This window comes from Typopeltis vanoorti, chromosome 5 (assembly GCF_054136105.1).
Source record: "Typopeltis vanoorti isolate ZY-2024b chromosome 5, IOZ_Tvanoo_1.0, whole genome shotgun sequence".
NCBI classification, from domain to species: Eukaryota; Metazoa; Arthropoda; class Arachnida; order Uropygi; family Thelyphonidae; genus Typopeltis; species Typopeltis vanoorti.
In genome coordinates, this window is record NC_143553.1 from 160375639 (window position 1) to 160396975 (window position 21337).

Sequence of the window (21337 nt, forward strand, 5' to 3'; positions counted from 1 at the left end):
GGTCCTAGTACTATATTCTATGGACTCATCCCACTTTGTAACCTACTTCACTGATATCACTTCTTCATACACAATGTTCTGATATTTATCAGACAGCCAGTCCAATCCATTTCACTAACCTGATATCTAAAAATTTAAATATCAGTTTATGTGACACCCCTGTCAAATGTCTTTGGGAAAAAAAAAAGTCCACTTATATGCCTTTCCCCTCATCAAATGCACTTGTTATACTTAATTATAAAAGGCAGATTACAGAAACAAGAGCACCACTTAACAAATCCCTGATGAACCTCACAGATATTATTTTCATCTGCTCAATGATGTATGTGATTTCTCCCTAATTTCTCCAGTCCCTAATTTCTTCAATTCTACTACAACCCTTACACAATGATACTATCTTACTTTCCTTCTTTCCACTCACTGGGTCCCTTTCTGCATAGACTCACTGAAAAGCCAAGTAAATGGAACTGCGATTTCCATGGCACATTCTCTTAAAAGACATAATAAAATCTCATCCAGTCCAAATGCCTTTAACTTCAGAATATTTTTTGCATTTGAAACACACTCTCTTCACACACTTCTAAACTTTAAATCCTACATTTCAGGATGAAATACCTCAACTGCGTTATCATTAAACAACTCCACTATGTCTTCTACATCGTCACTATAGTCCTATTTTCATCTAACAATATCATTCTTCTACAATCCTTTCTCCTCCTAGTGGTCATATAATGAAAGAATTCCTTCAGATTTTCCATGGATCTCAAAGCTAATCTCTTCTCATATTCAAGTTTTACCTTTTATTACCACACTAGTCACTTTCCAGGCCTGAGTCCTATATTCCTCATGGAACTTCTCTCTCCACTCCTTTCCTTATATTTCTCCATAACCTTTTTTTGATCTGCAGTTCCTGTTTGTAGTCATTCAATTTACAGTGTTCTCTCCCCTACCCCATTCTAGGTATACAACTTACCTTTGCTACTAATAAACATTTCTTCACTAGTTCCCATGCACTGGTGATATCTCCATAGTGCAATTGGGAGAACAGCAGAACACTGCACCCTTCAATTGGAAAAAACCTGGGTTCAATTCTCGTTGTGACGAGGAGAATCCTTATATGGGCTTTTTCAATTGAAGGTAAGTTAGCCAATCTCATATGGATGTAGCAGGGTTTTTTTCTCCTTGAAATTTGGGTTTTTTTTATCCCGCATACAGACAAATCGGCCTTCAGAACACATGCAGTTTACAGACAAAGAAATACTGTTGTGGGTGATGATGGGGCAGATCACATTGAATGTAGTAGTAGTGGAGAGGGTGAGATGTATTTATTATTATTATTATTATTATTATTAGCATTTGACCTCCATGGAGTCAGAGACTCATTGTAGAAGGTACACACTATTGCATACAATGCTCATCCAACCGTGCCTTAAACTGATTCAATGCATTCCACTGGTGTCACATTGGAGGTGTCACATAATAATAATCCTATCCTTCCATTTACAGCAATGCCCCATGCTGATTTATAAGATTATTATAATAACCTGCCTTATAAGTCCACATAAATTCATTTTTGCATGCCTGTTCATACCCCAAGTCAAGAGTGCAAGGTCAGTCTCTCCAACCGGGGGGGATGTCATTTCAGTTAAAATCAGGTCCTCTGATGCTATGACTAAATCAAAACTCTTGAACCTCATGTTCCTTCTAATACATGCTGCTTCCTCTTTCCAGTTTATACTGTTGTAGTTAAAATCACCCATAATGATCACGCATTCGTACTTGCCAAACTGAGTTGCCTAAATTTCTCCTGCTCTTTACTCTGTATGTTCCCTGGCTTTGTAGCAAAACATCCCAGTAAATATTTTGTTTTGCCCTATCTTATTCTAAATTAAACTAATCTTTCCTCACAAACGTGCATACACAAGTGTATAAAATGCTAGTACTGCAACATACTGAATGTTATGCAGCAGGGCACTAGTTAAAAAATTGTAAATAAATATTTTATACATTTTATACAAGGGGGTGGGGGCTAAAAAGTTCTGATAAACACCTAGAACAAAAATGACTGGTTTGAAACAAGGGAAAGACTTTTTTTTCTCAGAGGACTGCATCATTTGCAACCAATATAACTTACACAATATAGAATATTGTGTAAGTTATATGGTTGTACCTCAATTCCCTCACAGTGATTATCACAACTTTTTAGCATACCCTGTGTGTGTAGCAAATATAAGAAATGTAAAATCTGTTATATACAAATATAACAAAATAAACAATAAATCTTGTTCTGGACTAAAGAGTCAGCACTCTACCAGAATATGAACTATAATTAGATGACCATTACAGTGTGCAATGTAATGTCCATCTAATCGTAGTTCATATTCTGACAGAGTGCAGACTCTAGTACAGAACAAGATTTGCATTTCCTAGAGCCTGTGTAGCTCAGTGGATGTGGCGTTTGCACACCATCGCGCTAGGCCGCACGAAGGAAGTCTTGGTTTCGAGTCTAGTCGGCGACTAGAGGAAATTTTTCTAAGCCTTTTTTCGACCGGTTCCCGAGTTAGTCGATCTCTGGCACGGGCAAGCAGGTTTTTCCTCCCGGAAACTCGGGTTTTTCGTCCTGTAAACTCAAGAAAATCGACCGTAGAACCCACATTATTTCAGACATTAAATATATTGTGTTAGGGTTAGAGACCACGAGATGGCGGCACATTTGAGCCGTCTCTCTTCACTGCGTACCGCTTAATTAGTGATAGCCTTGGGCCATCTGTCTCTGATTGGGTACCAGTGGAGATTGAACTGCCCACTCAGTCTCCAAAAGTTAGATAGGGCTAAAGGGCCTCGCCTACTCCCGTATATACGGGAATAAAAAGGCGTTAGCTGATTTTTTTTTTTTTATATACATAGTCATCAAGTCTCATTAAAAGGAAATGTAAGGCTGTTGTTTAAGAGATACTTATGCATTTTAGGTTTCCTTATTTCACACACAAAACACAAGAAACTAAGTAATATTTATTTAAAGCCATATATTTCAGCATGAATATTACAGGCAATAATTAGTGGCAATGATAGTTAATTACAAGTAGAATGCAAACAAAGGATTGATTTGACACATTAAAAGCTGTGAGATGTTATACAAAAAAATGATGCAATGGTATAACTGAGTAAACAGTGCATTCTTAATCGCTCATTAGCTGTATTAAAAAAAAAAAAATTAGCGATGTGTGATTAGAATAAGATTTTCCCATATCTTAGATATGGAGAGGCAGTTGTTTCAATTTAAGTTTGGACAATGAAGTAAGACCTCTGCACTTTGTTAATGGTTAATGCTTCTGGCAAGATGGACTTGACCTTTGGTTCTTTATGCCCTTTCTTTTAGGGATGCACAGCGATCAGCATTCATTTTAAAAATTTTATGGAATTTACAACCGTGTTAAAAAAACTTTTTTTTATTATCCTGACGTTTCAATCTTCACACCAAGATCATCTGGAGCGTACATAAATATACAAGACAAGCTGAATTACATCATTAACTGTAAGCTAGAGAAACAATGATTTGATCACAAAAAAAAAAATAAAATAAATAAATAAAATAAAATAATTTTATTTATTTTTTGATTTATTTATTTTTTCACCAGAGGTCACGCCAGTAGAATAACATGTGATCAAATCATTGTTTCTCTAGCTTACAGTTAATGATGTAACTCAGCTTGTCCTGTATATTTATGTACACTCCAGATGATGATCTTGATGTGAAGATCGAAACGTCGGGATAATAAAAAGTTTCTTTAACACTGTTGTAAATTCCATAAAATTTTTAAAATGAATTGGTTCTTTATGCCTTTATCGGTTTCTGAAATAAATGTGAATTAGGTTTATTGTGTTTATTACAGTCCACTACATGGCAGATTAATGAGATAGAGTGAATGACTGCATTTGCAAAGAAGTTTGTAGCTGTTTAGCATAGGTAGCATAGGAAGGTTGCAATATCTGGGGTATCAGCTTCTAAATGAAGCTGTGCATTTCTCATTAACCATGGAGCATTGAATACCATGCTGATACACTTATTTTGTATGATTTGTATTTTTTACTCTTATTTTTGTACTCTCAGGCCTGCTCATTGGGAAATAAACCTCATACCCAATGAGCTTATAATTGTTTACAATCTTGTCAGTATCACTCATTTCGCAATCTTTCCTAGACAGGAGAGCAGGCTAATTGAGTGGTAGTTCTGAGGGAACTGCTTTGCTTTCTCTGGTTTCAGGATTATGATTATGTCAGCTTCTTTCCAGTGTAGCATAAAGTGGTGAAATCTCAGCACTGCATTAATGATTTCTACAAGATGCATAATGGCTTCATGGGGTAGTTGTTTGATGACCTTCTTGGAAATACCATCTGGGCCAGATGCTTTCCTATTCTTTAATTTCTTGACTATTTCTTGTGTTTCAGTTGGTTGGGTGTCATTTGAGATATGTATACTGGTGTGAACTTTCTTGATGAAATCTAGGTCTGCATGCACATAGTTTGCGATGCACTGTTTATCTAAACTGTCAGTGAAAACTTCTGCCTTCTTGGCATCACGATAGACAACCTGTTCCACCACAGACTGGTGGGAGGGATTTGTGGTCCACTCTGAGAGCCTTCGTCATCTTCCATAGTGAATGATCCTTGGTGTTTAGAGACAAGTTTCATTTCCCACTGTTGGTTTTGATGGTCCCCCAGTGCTTGTCAGACTGAATACGTAGCTCTGAGGATTTGGGGGTCTTTTGGGGCGAGCATCCTATGATACCAGCAATTGGCTCTTCTTCTCACAGATAAGATTCTTGATTTCTTTGGAAGGCAGTCAGTGTTTGGGGTGGTATTGCAGAGGTAGCAGTTATCTGTTTTTCCAGGATGTTTAATGAAGTATTAATAGTCTCTTTAGATTTAATAGTTGGGACTGAGCCTATGAACAGGGTGTGTTAGGTAGCTTTCCCCAGTTGATCCAAACTACACACTTCACAATTCTTTTCACAACAAGGGTGGCACCTCTGTCTTTGTGAAATCTGACATAATCTGGCAGAGAATGACTAATTTAGAATCCCTTTCTTTTGACAATCTCTGGCTCAAGATTTTCTTGCTCCATTTAGTAACATTTATTTGGTAATATCCAGTCTCCAAACACTGATAACCATTCTGATCTCTTCACATTGTTTTCCCATGAAACTCAACTATCTAAAATCAAGCCGGTTGAAATAGTGAGATCGTCTTCCTGGGTGACTGCAATGTCCACAATTCCAACTGGCTCCCCTATTCCTACTGACCAAGCTGGACAAGAAACAGAAGGCTTTTGTCATAAGTAATGATTTAATACAAATTCGACATCTACCTACTCAAATTCCTGATAACCTGCTTCACTCTCCAAATACTCTGGATCTCTTTTTTTAGCCAGTTCTCATGTCTCTCTCTCTCCTACCAGATACACTGTAGAGGTTACTTCTCCTCTTAGCAAAGCCGACCACAATCTTATACAAGTGAGGAGTCAATCAAGTTGTACAAGTGAGGAGAACACCCCTCCACTAATATCATCTAGTACTACAAAGGAGCCAACTGCGATGACCTCTGGAATTTCTACTCCTTTCCTTGATATGACTATTGTTGTTTCTGCTCATCTGACCTTAATGCTGCTGTGAATGTGTTACAAAAATTATTCTAACTGGCACGAAGACCTTCATCCCCAATTCAAAGCATAATCCTCATCTGTTTTCCAAACCCTGGTTCAACCAAAAGTGTACCAAAGCAGTTAAAGAAAAAAAAATAGCTTACTGCAAGTGGCTTGTTTCAAGAATTCCAACTTTACACTCTGCTTACACCAAAGTACAACATATGCAAATCAGTCATCAGCAGATCCAAATCTTTATGATTTCATAAACACTTGCCTCCTGGCATCACTCTTTTCCTCAAACTCCTGCAATGATAACTAGGGGAAGTCACCTACCATACCAGAATCCAAGCGCCATATGCCTCTTTTAGTTTTTCAACAAAAAGAAATCAGGAAACTACTAAAAAACTAGGATACTAAAAAGTCTTCTGGTCCTGATGGCATCTCAACCAATTGTTCTCAAACACTGTGCTTCAGAATTAACACCTGTCCTGCATTGTCTCTACAATCTATTTATACATATCTGTACTTATCCTAATGCATGAAAGCAATCTCATGTCCATCCTATTCCTAAAAAGGGTGACAGAAATCAACCATCAAACTACTGACTAATTGTCATCACCTAAGTCCTCTCCAAAATAATGGAGAAAATCAATAGCCAACTCTTCCAATACTTATAGGCCCACCAATTAATCAGTGACCACAAGTACAGATTCTGACATTCAAGATCCACAGCCGACCTTGGGGCTTACATCATCTAACACTGGATATGTGCCATGGAAAGTTTCAGAGAAACTTGTGCTGTTGACCTTGACATTTCCAAAGCCTTCGACCATGTGTTGCCTGCTTAACAAATTTCCATCCTTTGGTCTCCCTGCCACCCTATGTAATTGAGTAGCTAGCTTTCCCTCTGGTTGTTCTCTATGAGTCACGGCAAATGACTTCCTCTTTTTGAGCTTCACCATCAATGCTGGAGTGCATCAAGGCTCTGTCCTATCACCTACTCTCTTCCTCTTGTTCAAAAATGATCTACTTGCAATCACCGCTAATCCTATCTACAGCTTGGCTGGTGATAGTACTCTCCACTCATCCTACTCATTCGACAAACCATTGCAATACTCTGACATCCCAGGCTATAAGATCATCTTCAACCAATGCCTTAAACATTGATCTTCATATTATCCTTCAATGAGGTGAGGATGACATTGTCATGTTCAATGCCACCAAAACACAGTCCTGCCTTTTCTCTTGCAAAAGAAATCTTATAGGATACCTGCTATTTAGTGATATCAAATTATCTTACTTTTTTTTTTTTTTTTTTTTTTTTAGCAGTAGCCAATTTTGATTAAATAAATAAATAAAAAGATAAGGATAACTTTTGGTTTTATTCTTTATCATATATGTAAACATCTAAATGTATAGCAAAAAAAAAAAAAAACCCATCATTTCTTGTAATTAGAAATGTTTACATAAGAAATCTTTGTACACTTATGGCCCATTGCAAAATATTTGATTGCAATATTTATTTGTTAAAAGGGCTCACCTTTTTTTTTTTTTTTTTTTTTGTAATATAACTTGGAGAGAAGAAAATATTGAACTTTTGATGACATTTTCAGGCCAGTGAAGAACTGTAGTCTTGTTTACAACAAGCAACTTTCATCTCACCATGTTACTAACAACATCAGGCAGGACAGCACTTGCAAGGATTGTACTTCAGAAAATGAAGTTGAATTGGTGAGCAAGAGAAAATAATAGAACAGTTGTGCTGTTGATTAGAACAGAGACAACATCGTAAAAAGTTGGAAGTTTAGGCAAGAAATAGATTTTAAAGGAATTCTTAAGCCAAAAAAGGCAAATGATTTTTTTTTTTTTTTTTAATGCAGCAAACATATTCTAGTTAAGAGCTGTAAAGCTGAAAGAGATAAATTCTTTTTCAGTTTAAGGAAGAAGTCTCCACAAAGAAAAAGGGAACTTTAAAATTCATCATCAAATTCCTGACATGTACCCTCCAGCGGTGTACAGCAGCGCTTCCCAAACTGTGGGCCACGGCCCCCTTGGAGGCCATGAAATAATGAAAACTAATTTAAAATGTTTTAAGACTAAGTAGATTTTTTTTATTTTAAAAGAAGCGTATTTAACTTTTATCATTTATTATTTCATTTTTGTTGTTTTTCATATTTTAATGGAAAAATTCACACATTGGTGTTGGTTCACAAACTTTGCTTCCTGCGTATTTCGACACTTAATGAATATTAGTAAATATTGCTTATTCATATGTTTCATTTCAAAGCAGTGGTTAATTGTATTTACTTCGAATGCTCTCCAGGGAAGCTCTAAATCTTCCTGTCCCTTTCATCACGCGTTTGTAATCAGGGACTGTTGATATCGACTTTATATACATATCAAAACTCGTTTTATATTATCACTGTCATCCGAGCTAGTTTTCTGTTACCAATAAAAGTTTCGCATATACTTCACACATGAAAAAAAGCTTAAACAAGTTCATGTGGGGAGATAGTAACTCGCTTGCAGTGGTAAACAACACGCCATCCCTAACAGCCACTATACTACAGAGGCAATAAAAACAAGTACTTTTATTATGCCAGTGAATAAGGTATGAGGAGTCTGTGTAATATATTTCTAAACAAATAGTGCAATTAGAGACAACTGGGATAAAAACACTAATTAATGAATCACATGTCCCCTCATATAGAAACTAAGCTGTACAGACTGAAACAAAACTATATGTTGCATGGGCAAACACAATATCTAACTAAAAACCATTGTTATTAATTAGATGTGTGCGAGTTCGATTTCCCAAGGCAGCAATAAAATTCAACCGAACGTGTTAAAATTCGTAAAATTGTTAAAACTAAGTAATGTATATATATAATGAATGTTATGGCAGTTTCACATATGGAATTCGGTTGAAGAGAGTTAGCATTTCAACTCAATTGTCAGGTATGCTTTTATCTTTTGGTTGCACGATCTTTTGTTAATACAGCACCAATCATATGCACGTTTTAATAACCTGCCTTTGCTGTCTGTTTCACGTTAGGCTTAATTACCGTAAAGGGAGAAAAGTCACAAAAGAGAAAAATGTTCCTGGTCTGGGGATTCCCTTATTCAGGTAATATTCACTAATTTCATGTTATCAGTCTGTGGTGTGCCAGTATCGGTAAGTAGTGATATTATTTGATATATTCTACGTTAAAAAATTTAACCCTGAGATGGATAAGTGGCTGATAAAAAATAAAAAAAAAATCCCGCGAACAATCAAAGAAGCAGAAACAGACTCAAAAAAAGGACAGTATTTCATATTTTACCAGAACAGCCCGCATCGTTTTCAGAACCAAACGGTAAGAGGCAAAAAATGTAATATATGCATTTGATTTTTGGAATATCGCTGTGTATGTTTTGTATTGAATATAAATACAATAAATATTATAATAATATATCTCGCTACTATGATTTTTTCGAGGGGGCCGTGAAATATTCTAATTTTTGCAAAGGGGGCGCTGACATCCAGAAGTTTGGGAAGGACTGGTCTAAGGCACATTGTACCGTATCAATCCACGTATATCTCAGTCTTCCTCTGGGTCGTTTTCCTGCCAACCCTGGCAGAGAACACTTGTTTTGCTAATCTTTCCTCGCCCATTCTGTTTAAGTGACCATACCACCTGAGATTAGCTCTGCTAACGCATTCCTGGATGCCAACAATGTCAAGTCATATCCTCATTTTTAATATGATATTGCCATTGATGCCATCTGTTCACACCTCTAATCTTTCTCAGCACTCTCATATCTGCAGTCTCTAGCCTTTGGTCAAGTGTTTTACTTCTGACCAAGCTCTCAGATCCATAAGTTAAAACTGGTTTGAACACTATCTTGTATACAGCTAATTAAGTGTTCCGACTAATTTCTCTCTTATTCCATATGAATTTGTTGATTCTGTTGTCTATTTCCATATTTAATTTACCATCTTCACTAAAAATTGTGCCTAAGTGTAGCTGAAATGTTTTACTTGTTCCACAGGTTCTCCGTTCACAATACAGTTGACATTTTCAATGATTCTGCCTATTTTCATTGTCTTTGTCTTTTTAATGCTGACCTTCACACCATATCATTTACAATAGTTATTCAATTTAGTCAGGGAATCTTGCAAACTTGTAGCGGATTTATTCAGAAGTATAACATCATCCGCATAAAGCAAAGAGCTGACATTAACATCTCCAATTCTGATATCATGTTTAACACCACTTTCCTTCATAATGTGATCCATATAGATAACGAATAACAGAGGGGATAATGTACATCCGTGTCTCACACCAGATTTGACATTAAACCATCTTCCTGTACATCCTTCAATTCTAATTGCCGATGTTGGATCCTATTTCTTCTCACTCTATACTTTGGATCCGACATGATTACTACTACGATGTTCTTAACCTAAAAAATAGTTGCTAGTTGATTTCTAATACAAATATAGAGAAAATTTATATTTATAGACTGCGCCACTCTATATCTGGATTAGTTCAAGAATTGAAGATAAATCAACCCTCAACTATTACTCCTTAAAATATACACTGGCCGAGTATACTTAACTTACTTAATTCACCCGCTTTGGTTCGAATATTTTATGAATGGTGCAGTAAAAGAGATTCAGGCAAAATACAACTTTTGATTAACAAAAACAAACATTTAATTTTAGAATCATAAATTTTACACTTAAATTCAAATTAGTAATTAAGATATCACAAACATTTTAACTTCTGATAAATTCAATCATGCAACTCAGACAATGATAAATCTGTTATCTCTAAAATACAGTCTTCTCACAGTTCTTTAAGTTCCAAATACAACAAAAATTGCAGTAATACCTCTTCACAAACAAACACTTTTAAATTTACACTTTAGCTAACTTCCTCAATAGTTACTGTTAGTATAAGGAAATTCTAGGATGATACTCTCACACTTTTCTGTAAAGGAATATTAATGGTTGGAATAATCTTACCGATAATCTTCTATCTTCATCAACTTATACATAAACACTTTTTATAACCGTAAACACTTTTAACAATAAACGGCACTCTTTAAAATAATTCTTCTAAGCAATAACTGAATTAATCATCGGTCACAATACACATAAACAAATGTTGTTGCATAAAGTACTATTGATCACTCATGAAATAAGGCAATACACAATAATTCCTTAACTTGAGATTTTATATGCACAGCTTTTCATTCTTCCTGCATTCATTTAATTCATCAGGCAATATATTTCTAAGCACAGCTAACGGTAAACTTCAATTTTACAGCCTCTACTACTCTAGTAACTTCGTGCTTTATTTCAAGATTCTGTGTGTGCTTGACAGGTCGTCCCTGAAATTAAATCTCAACTCAAGTATTGCTAATCTATTTAGTAGTCACTCAGCTGTCTTCCGTAGTTATAATTGTTATTCTACAACTTGTTAACTAACTGCTTCTCGACTAGTAGACTTTATTAGCTGCCTAAGTGACTTGCCGACTCGCTATTATCTCACTATGATTCCCGATGCTGAATGCTCCGATTCCAACCTAATGCCAATCCTCTCCTTTCTCTCTCTCTTAATAATCTAATCTCCCCCTAATTTTCAGCATTCTTTCCTTTTTATATCCGATGTTCCCACCTAAAATCATCTCGTGATTTCTTTCTAAAACTCTTTTCAATAAACCTCACGTGGTGTTTCCAAAACGTGCTTGCTTACTTACATACATTTCCATGACAACAAAATAAAATATAATAAAATTGAGCTATTACATAACGTTAAACTTTACAAACAGGAATAAATAGAGAATATTTACATTTCAAATAATGCGCAGTTCAATTATCAAATACAAGTTCTTATAATATTAACATAGTAATAATTAAAATAGCTTAATAATATTTAATACAGTCTTATCATTATTAATACATATATCTTGATTAAATAATTAAATATTAGACAAAATTAAGGTAGTTATATGAATATTAAATTATAAATAAATGAATTACATTAAATAATATTTACAAGTCTAGCCTATGTGATGGAAGATCATGTTGGATTCTGAACCAAATAATAATTACTGTAATCTCTACATAATCAGAACCAAACACCGACTTACAACTCAACTTTACGACTATTTGTCGTAAAGTGAAGATCTGATCCTGACAGCCTCTATTTGACCTGAATCCAGCTTGTTCTTCACTAAGTTTTTTTCTTCCACAATTCTTCTCAACCATTTCTCCAGTATACATGCATAGATATTACCACGAACACACAGTAGGGAAATACCTCTGTAATTCTCACATTCAGTTTTATTTCCCTTTTTATATATGGGTACTATGAGAGCTCTACTCCAATCATCAGGAATTTGTCCCTCTGTCCACGCATTCTAAACTATGCAGTGCAGCCACTGTAAGACTTTTATACCACCATACTTCAGCATTTCTGGTCGAATATCATCTACTCCTGCTGCATTTCCACATTTCAAGCCTTTGATGGCTTTTTCTACTTCAAGCATGGATATGTATTCCTGACTGCATGCCTGTTGAGTGTTTTTTTACCACTGTGCTATCACTGCTTGTTTCATTTAGCAGTTTTTCAAAGTAATTACTCAACACTTCAAGGATATCTTTTTCTCCCATTTTCATGTCACCTTTACCATCTCTAACTCCTTTTACTACACTCTTTCCTTCATTTCTAAACTTCATCAACAACCTCCACAATATCTTACTACCTTCTTGATATTTATTTTCTGTGTTCTTGCCAAGGTCCTGCCATGACTTTTGTTTAGCTAGTTTTACACAGTATTTCGCTTTCTTACATTTATCTCTGTATTCTCTAAGAGCAAAAGCTGACTTATTTGCCAAGGACATTTAATATGCTTTCTTCTTTCCCTTCACTGCCTCTTTAACTTCCTGTGTCCACCATGGAGTCCTGATTTTTCTATCCTTGCCGACAACCTCACCACATGCCTCTCTGGCTGAATCAATCAGGGTTTTCTTCAAGGCTTGCCACTGAATCTCCAAGGTTTGGTTCCTGTTCTCAAACTCTTTCATTTTTTCTTCAATAATCTTTGTGTATGTTAGTCTACAGTTCACATCTGATAGCTGCTCAACTTTTATTTGCTTTAAAACTTTCTTACATGTCATTCTTTACAATATGAAATTCAATTTTATCCCGCTCAAGACTAAATAGTGATCGCTTCCAATTTCAAATCCTCTGTACACTCTGGTGTCCTGCACCAGAGAGAAAACATCACTAGCAACAATAACATAGTCAATGAGACTTTTCTTATTCCTTGCCTCTTCTCTCCATGTGAATTTATGCACATTTTTATGTTGGAACATGGTGTTAGTAATAACCAGTCCATGTCCTGAGCAGAAATCCAACAGGTATTTGCCATTATTATTAGCTTTGCTCTTTTCTCCAAATTTTTCCAAAATATTTTTGTATGTCTTATAATCATTTCCTACTCTGCTATTTAGATCCCCAACAAGGACCAACTTTTCCTTTTTCATTGTGTCAGTTGCTTTTTCTAAAGCCTCAAAAAAATTCCTCCACTTCTACCTTAGTAGAACCTTCTGTGGGACCATAGGCACAAATAAGTCTCATTGTCCAGTTCCCCATTCTCATATTTGCCCACATTACTCTACTTGAGACTGACTGCTATTCAAGAAGATTAGCCTCGTATTTTGTGTTGAATACTATGGCTACTCCTTCTTTTCCTTGATTGTCATTGCCTGAATATAACATTTTGTATTTATTGCTCAGAAAGATCTCACTAGTTTTAGTCTTTTTTGTTTCAGTCACCCCTATTATGTCGATCTGGTACTTATCTAATTCCTCAGCTAGCTCCATTTCTTTGCCATTCAGGCTTCTTACGTTGATAGTACCGATGTTTAACTCTGGTGATGTTGAGTTGGGGTTTGTTTTCAGATTTGTTCCAGTAGCTGACTTTTCGCTGTTTGCCCTGGTTCCCTGGCAATGGGTGACGCCCTAGCCGGCATGAAATTTTGTCATGTTGTACCATCATTTTTTATTTTGGTTTAACCAATAAGAATACAATTTGGTCGGCTAAATCCCAAATTGCCAGCCCATCCTCATTCGTTCAGTATCCAGGTAGATACCCAACAGGGTGCACCACGAGAAGGTGAGGATTGGACATTAGGTCAGAAGCCCTGGTCGGTTCTCTACATCCTTTAAAGGCTATGTGGAGGTCTCCTCTCAGTTATACAGCTTTAACCCAATTATCTTTTATATTTTAAGGAAATAGGAAAGGAACTGATATTGTACAGAAGACATGAAAGAAGAAATACGTTCTCTCTTAAGAACAGTTGTGCACAAATTATTTTCTTGTTTTAGAAGAAAAACAGGTATGAGCTAAGTAATTATATTTTAATGGCCATTATTGAGAGCATAAGAAACTGTATACTTTATAAATTAACTGTTTGAGTTTGTTATTCTCATCAATTCCAGTGATCTTGGAATTTTGCATGATGTTTGTTCTTTAACTCTGTTGTTAAGTTTGTGGGATTTTTCTCCTTAGGAGATAAGTTTATTTATAATGCAAATTTGTATATAGAGCTCGCAAAATAAACATTTTACACACGTTAAGGCAATACCATAAATCTACACTAATATTAATTATTTGTAAATAAAGATACTATTTTTAAATTTTCTGTTTCTCACTCAATCTCTTAACTTATTATAATAATAATATCCTGTATCAGAATCTGATATTAACCACTTAGGCAGGTAAATTCTGGTATGTAATGACACTCAAAGAAAGACACTCAATCTCAGCTCACCTTTGCCTGGACTAACATTTACCTCCAGTCTCGCCTGGCATAAACACATGACATCAATAGCCTCCTCAACATCCAAGAAACTAGGCATTCTCTTTCATTCAAAAGCATATTTTACAACGAACCAACTTCTAATTATATAGAAATCCCAAATCTTCCCATGCTTAGAATACTGCTCACATTTGGAGTGACGCATCTAAAACTTTCCTTAAAATCCTTGATGCTGTCCAGAGGTAAGCAATAAGGTTCATTGATAATCCCTCTTTTACAGATTCATTTCAACCTCTATCTCACAGTGTTTCAGCAATGTCTGTTCTGCAGGTACTTCCACGGTCACTGCTCCAGTGAATTGGCAACTATCATTCCATCACTTTCAGTTGCACCTGTTAATACAAGAGCAGCAGCTGACCAGCATCCCTTTACTGCGCAACTGCAAACACACCAAACCTGATTCTCTTCTTCCTTTTTTATTCTGTCCACCTCTAGAACAGACTCCCTCATGAAGTATTCTCAAACAACTGCAACTTTCAGCTCTTCAAAAAACATCAACAAACTTCTAAGTCCTTATCTGCACTCCACACACAGCACTGATGTGTTTATAGGTCTCTTTACTTCTCATCTATGGGATCGATATTAAAAAAAAAGATTGTCAAGCAGAGAGTTTATTATCAAATCATAGTTGGGTGAAATACACTGGCACTGAAGCAAGAGCAGGTTTACTATTTCAGCAAAAAGACTAGGAATGGATAAAAAGCAAAATGTGCCAGCTGGATTTGGTGATTTCATTATAGGATGTGCTTGATAATGAAGTATCCACATACCATAGGTTAGTAGCAGTTTAGTACTTGTTTGGAAAGATACGAAACAAGAAAGGTCACTTCAGAAAAAGGAATTATGTGGAATTATAAGGTGGGTGATCAGTGCCGCACCATAGGTAGGAGGCACCCTTATGTAAAACGTTTTTTTCAGTGCTCCCTTAAAATAAGCTTCCATGAAAAATTTTACTTTGTTAAAAGTACAAACAGTTTATACTCATACATAAAAATAAATTTTATTTAACAGTAGTAGAACATTGTAATCACTGAAATTCATTAATAAGGAATTTTTAACAATAAAAATTTTCAAAAATGTTTATTCGTTAATATATAAATACAACAGAATATATATATATATATATATATATATATATATATATATATATATATATATAAACAAAAATTACTTTTATTTTAATATAAAAAGAAATATTACATAACAAAGATAATTTTAACATAACAAAGATAAGATTTCGTACCAAACATGGACAGAGCAAATAAATTTAAACGAATAAATCTTTGAAATTAAGTTGTTTGCCTGAACTCTAGAATCGATATCTTTAGTTTCATCTTCCGTAATATCAAAAAGAGCCTGGTAAATTTCCTTGATATTATTTTTAAGTGGCTTTATTGCTTCTACTCTACTTTCCCACCTAGTAGCAGAAAGTGGTTTCAAATTTAAAACATGAATATGTGTTTTTAATATAGCCCAATGCTTCACAGATATTGAAAAATATCTATGTAATTCCTGTATTACCCCAAAAAAATTTACAGTTTCACAGGATATCTTAGCTGCATCATTAACTACCAAATTTAATGAATGAGCAGCACACAAAATAAAGAAAGCCCTTGAATTTATTTCAATGATTTTTTTTTGCAGTACATTATGTTTGTCTTGCATATCTGAACCGTTATCATAAGCTTGGCCGCATAAATCCGAAATATTAATATTCAATCATTTTAAATAATTTTTTATAAATTGAAATAGTCCTTGCCCAGTGGTATCTTCTACAGATTGAAAACTCAAAAATGTTCATGAATTTCTGCTATATTTGTATCTTTATTTTGATTAGCAAATCTAATAACAATAGATAATTGTTCTGTGTGGCTTATATCCAGAGTAATATTAAGAATTAATGAATAATATTTCGCCTCTTTAACCATTTCTAAAATTTTTTGTTTTATAGCTTCAGAAATTATACGGATGATTTCATTTTGTATTTTATCACCTAAATAATGTGCAATGTTCCTTTTTTGTGATGGATGCAATGCAAGGGTTCTGCCATTATCGAATCAAATTTAGCGATAGTTTCTACTAACTTTAAAAAATTGTCGTTATCATTTTCAAAACGTTTTTGTGAAGAATCTCTAAAAGCTATTCACTGTCTTGATAAATATTGTATTATGTAGATTAACCATTCTATAATAGATTGCCAATATTTTTTCTCAGTTTCGTATAATTTTTGTTGTGTGCAATCAATAACACATTTCTTAATCAAAGACATTTTAAGTTCGCTGTATTTTGAACAGTTTTTAATGTGCACGGAACTTGTATTGTGTATTTTTAGTTTATGACTCAAATGTTGCCAATGTTTACAACTGTATTCGTTAGAAATTGGGAATTTTGACTACCAAATATTTTGCGATAATAACAAAAAATCAAATTTCACAATTCTGAATAAACTAAATAACTTTGTAAAAGTTTTTCTCCATTTGCTAAAGTTCGATAATAGTAAGAATCAGAAAACTTGCAGTCAGATTCATCTTTAGGAAATTCTTTATTAACTACTTGACGCAGGCAATGCTCAACTAAACAATCTCTAACTTTGGTAGTTATATGATTTAGCCAAGTACCTTGATCATTAACATTAGAATTTAAAGTAAAATTTGAAGTTTCGTGTTTCGCTGAATCGGAATCCAATATTTCTTCTGCTGCAATTTCTGTACAGTCCAGTTTCATTTTCGCATGTAACATTTGTTTCTTCATAGTTATCTTGTGTCCTCTCTTTTTCTGTAATAGAGCTACACAGAGTAATTGCTTCTTCAGAACTTTGTTCTTTGTTTTTTATGTGGTCCTGAAGTTAAAAATTTATTCAGCGATCCAGCCAATTTATGTTCTAGTTGTACTCAGTGCAATCGTCTTTTCCTGTTTTGTGCACCAGATAACTTCTTTGATTTTTTTTTCTGAAATCTAGGGGTTAACACACTTGGTTAGACTTTAAAATAAGAAGAGTGTTAAATGTTGTCCACCAAAATAAATAATAATTTTTGAAAATTTCCCTTAAACTTATTTTTTAATCCCTTAACCGACTATTATTTTTAAGGTGAATGGCCCAAGACTATTTTATTTTTATTACAGAATTTGATTTTTCAGATGTTTTGAATAATAAATATGCTTACATTTTAGGTATTTTTTAAAAATTAACATGTAGCGATATTAGCCACTGATTGATTTTTCAGTGATATTTATTTAATATTTTTTACATTCTGGTAGTTGTTTAATAATTAAGAAATTTCTAGAATATTAAAATTATTTATTAAAGAAATTAGTAAAAGGACCCCAACCCCCAATGTCTTCCAACCCAGAACAAGAACAAATATATAAATAAATCTCTTATTGAAAATTATTTGTTTTCTAGATGTCAACCCAACATAAGATAAAAATCTTTTGTTTTCAAAATAAGATAATTAACTAAAATTAAACAATTTAACTGATTTTCAAAATTAGCAAAACTATAATAGACGTACTTACTTTACGTGAATAATAATCCAAATTCAAAAAAAATTTACTAAACAAGAATAAATATATTTTATAAAACAAAAGGCAACTGCACAGTAACACTCAAAATGAAATGATGCAAAAATACACCAAAAAAGTATTCAAGAAAGGGCCAATTGCAGTATGTGTAAACAAACTTAGATCATCTAAAGAGTTTTATAGCTCATAAATAACCTATGTTTATTAATTTAATTCAAGCCGCGTCAGCCTGACGTGTCGATAGTCTACCCCGCATATATACGGGATTTTTAGCTATGGTCCCTCAGCTGATTAATATGTTTATAATTTATAAACTATTATCTTTAAAATTTTATTTGTCTATCAAAAAATCCAAAAATAAGTATACAATTAAAATCAAAGTCACTTAAACACAGAATACACAATATACTCAATATGCTTCACATTCAAAATTGAAATGATGCTGAAAAAAATGTAAGAAGCGCATTTTTGGATAGATGCTATTTCGTCTATCCAAATTCGAAGCAAAATTTAAGAAAACGAACAGCATAATATACACCTATGTTTCAGACTAAATATTTGGATAGATCAGTGTTTCTGAAACTTCAGAGATCCGTGTACCCCTTCTTTAATTTTCATTATTACCAAGTACCTTTTCAAAATACCCTTATCAAAATAATAATAATAAATAAAAACTATATTTCATTGTAAATGTCTGTTTTATGTGAATTCAGATGTACATTTAAACAAAAAAAATACGATTTATTTTTAACAGAACAAAATTTATAAAGATACTATAGATTTTTACTTAATATAAATAATTTATCATCAATGAGAGAAGTGAAATTGCTTATTTCTATATCTGCCACATTGCTCTCTTTTGTGCATTTTATAAATCCAGTCTTTAACCAACGATCCATACTTAAGAATTTGAAAGCTAAAAAAATTACTGTATTTACTCGACTATAACTCGCACTTTTTTCCCGAAATTAAAGCTAAAAAATCGTACACAATTTTTTATGTATGATTAGTGTTTATATATTCCCAGTTGTCTCTAATTGCACTATTTGTTGAAAAATATATTACACAGTCTGCAAATGTCTGTGAATCTTATTCAGTGACATGATAAAACTAATTGTTTTTCATGTTTCTGCAGTATAGTTGCTGTTGTGGAGGGCGTATTGTTTACTGCAGGGAGCGAGTTATCGCTCTCTGCAGTAAACAATATTTTCTGCTCCCTCCAGAAAATATATATAGACTATAAAAGTTTATGAAATTCACATTGTATGATACTTTATGGGTTGTTTCCTTAAGTATCTAATAAGTGGGTTCTAAAATATTTAGTTTTAGTATGTATGACAGTAATTTTTATAATTTTTTCAATGGGAACTGGTGCCTTTTTTTATTTGGTAAACTAAACGCTGTATTTTTGTAAAATATCTTGTTACCGTAATATGGCTGAATGAGCACCCTTATTAAGCAGCACCGTGAGGCAGGCTGCCTCTATTCTACACCATGTCGATGGTACTGGGCAAAGTACAGCATAAGAATGAATTCATGGTCTGTCTTAAACTAACAATTTCCACTAAAAATATAATATCATATATTATATTAGATATCAGATATAATATTAGAACTCGAACTCTGGAACATTGCTATGGAGAGAGGTTAAAGGAATGTAAATTAGTGTTCAGTAAATAGAAGAAAATAGTTGAGAGATTCATTTCATCCATTTCACTCCTACTCTCTATTTACTTGCATAATTCTTGGTATCCAGTTATACATGGCTTGTGTCAGATACTGTTATGAATTTCCATGCACTGTGAACATCTTTTCTGAACAACTCATCTATCAAAGGTATTGATGTTAGTTGACTATAAAGCTTCCCATAATCATCCACCTTACACCTCCACATACATTGATTTTTGGCAGTAACCTTTTCTTGTTTCACCACTTTCCAAACAAGTACCTTATGATCACTCATCAACTGGTGGCAGTGTCAATAGCTCAAACAATTACATCCTGTGAAGTTATCACCAAATCCAAAACACTAAAGCCTATAGTCACCTCAGTCACATGTTGCTGTTTAAGATATTTATCTCTCAGAAATTCAACAAACTCACTCTCCTTTTCCCTGTATACTATTTCCTCCTTCCATTCTATATTCATCTAATTAATATCTCCCACTAGGATCACCTTCTCTTTACATCCCAACCAATTTGCCTAAACATTTCACAGTCTGTATTTGCCACATTCCCTGGCTTATAACTGCATCCTATCAGATATACTAACCTGTTAATTTCAACTTTACACCACACAGATTCAAAATCTGCACATGTTCAATTTTTATATTTTGTGGACATAATTCCTCTGCAATCATTAACAGCCCTCTTCCCTCCCTCTCTTTTCACCTTCCTATCCTTCTGTAAAATTGTATACCTTCTATTTGTATTACAGATATCATCCTCAGACAACCAAGTTTCACTTATACCAATTATCTTCGGGCATACTAACTCAAACAATGCAACAACTCAGCTCTCTTATTTCAAATACTCCTTACATTTGTATACAAATTTAAGCCTCAAAGACAATCCCTGTGTCTTTGAGGCTATTCTACCAGCACCGACATTCTCTATTCTAGCTGCTATACCACATCTCTCTGCAGTCTGACCACTCCTGTTTCCCTGATCCAGACTCAGATGATTGCCATTTCATCCGTGTTTCATCCTCACCTTTATGAATTCTATCACCTTGTGCTGCTACAAACACATCTTCATATCCATCTTCCTCTTGTTGTACAATCAGTTTAGGTATGCTATCCTGCTTCACTAGTACCCGTAGATCATTAGCTACATTAATCTCTTGATTCTGTGCCTTCTCAACAAACAATAGCCTTTCTAAATGTCCAACATCAAACCAATTCAAATGCAATCCATCAATTTTTAACCATTCCAACTTTCCTTCAAATTCACTCCACAGATTCATAAACAAAAAATTCTTTGCTTCACACAACTCAGCTCTCTTGCTCTTCATCGTCTCTGCTCTCCATCTGAATTCACTATTGTCATATCAAGGCAACATGCTAACAAATTTTCCAACAACAACATTATCCTTTATCTACTGCGACAACTACAAGTCTATCGACACCCCCCCCAACTAAGTCATTTGTGCCCACAACTATCTGTGGGCACAAATGACTTAGTTGGGGGGGGGGGGGATGTCGAGCAAGCATTAGTTGGTTCTAATGCTTGCTCTTTCCTGCTCTGCAAAGGATCAGTTATTTGTTTCATTGTTCTATAAGGAAAGTATGTTTT

General features: G+C 34.3%; 1 protein-coding gene across 1 annotated transcript in view; it reads right to left on the minus strand.

The window, feature by feature from the left end:
* Positions 1 to 21337, minus strand: part of Oatp30B (Organic anion transporting polypeptide 30B) — a 386218-nt gene that overhangs the window by 39723 nt on the left and 325158 nt on the right. The window lies entirely within an intron of this gene.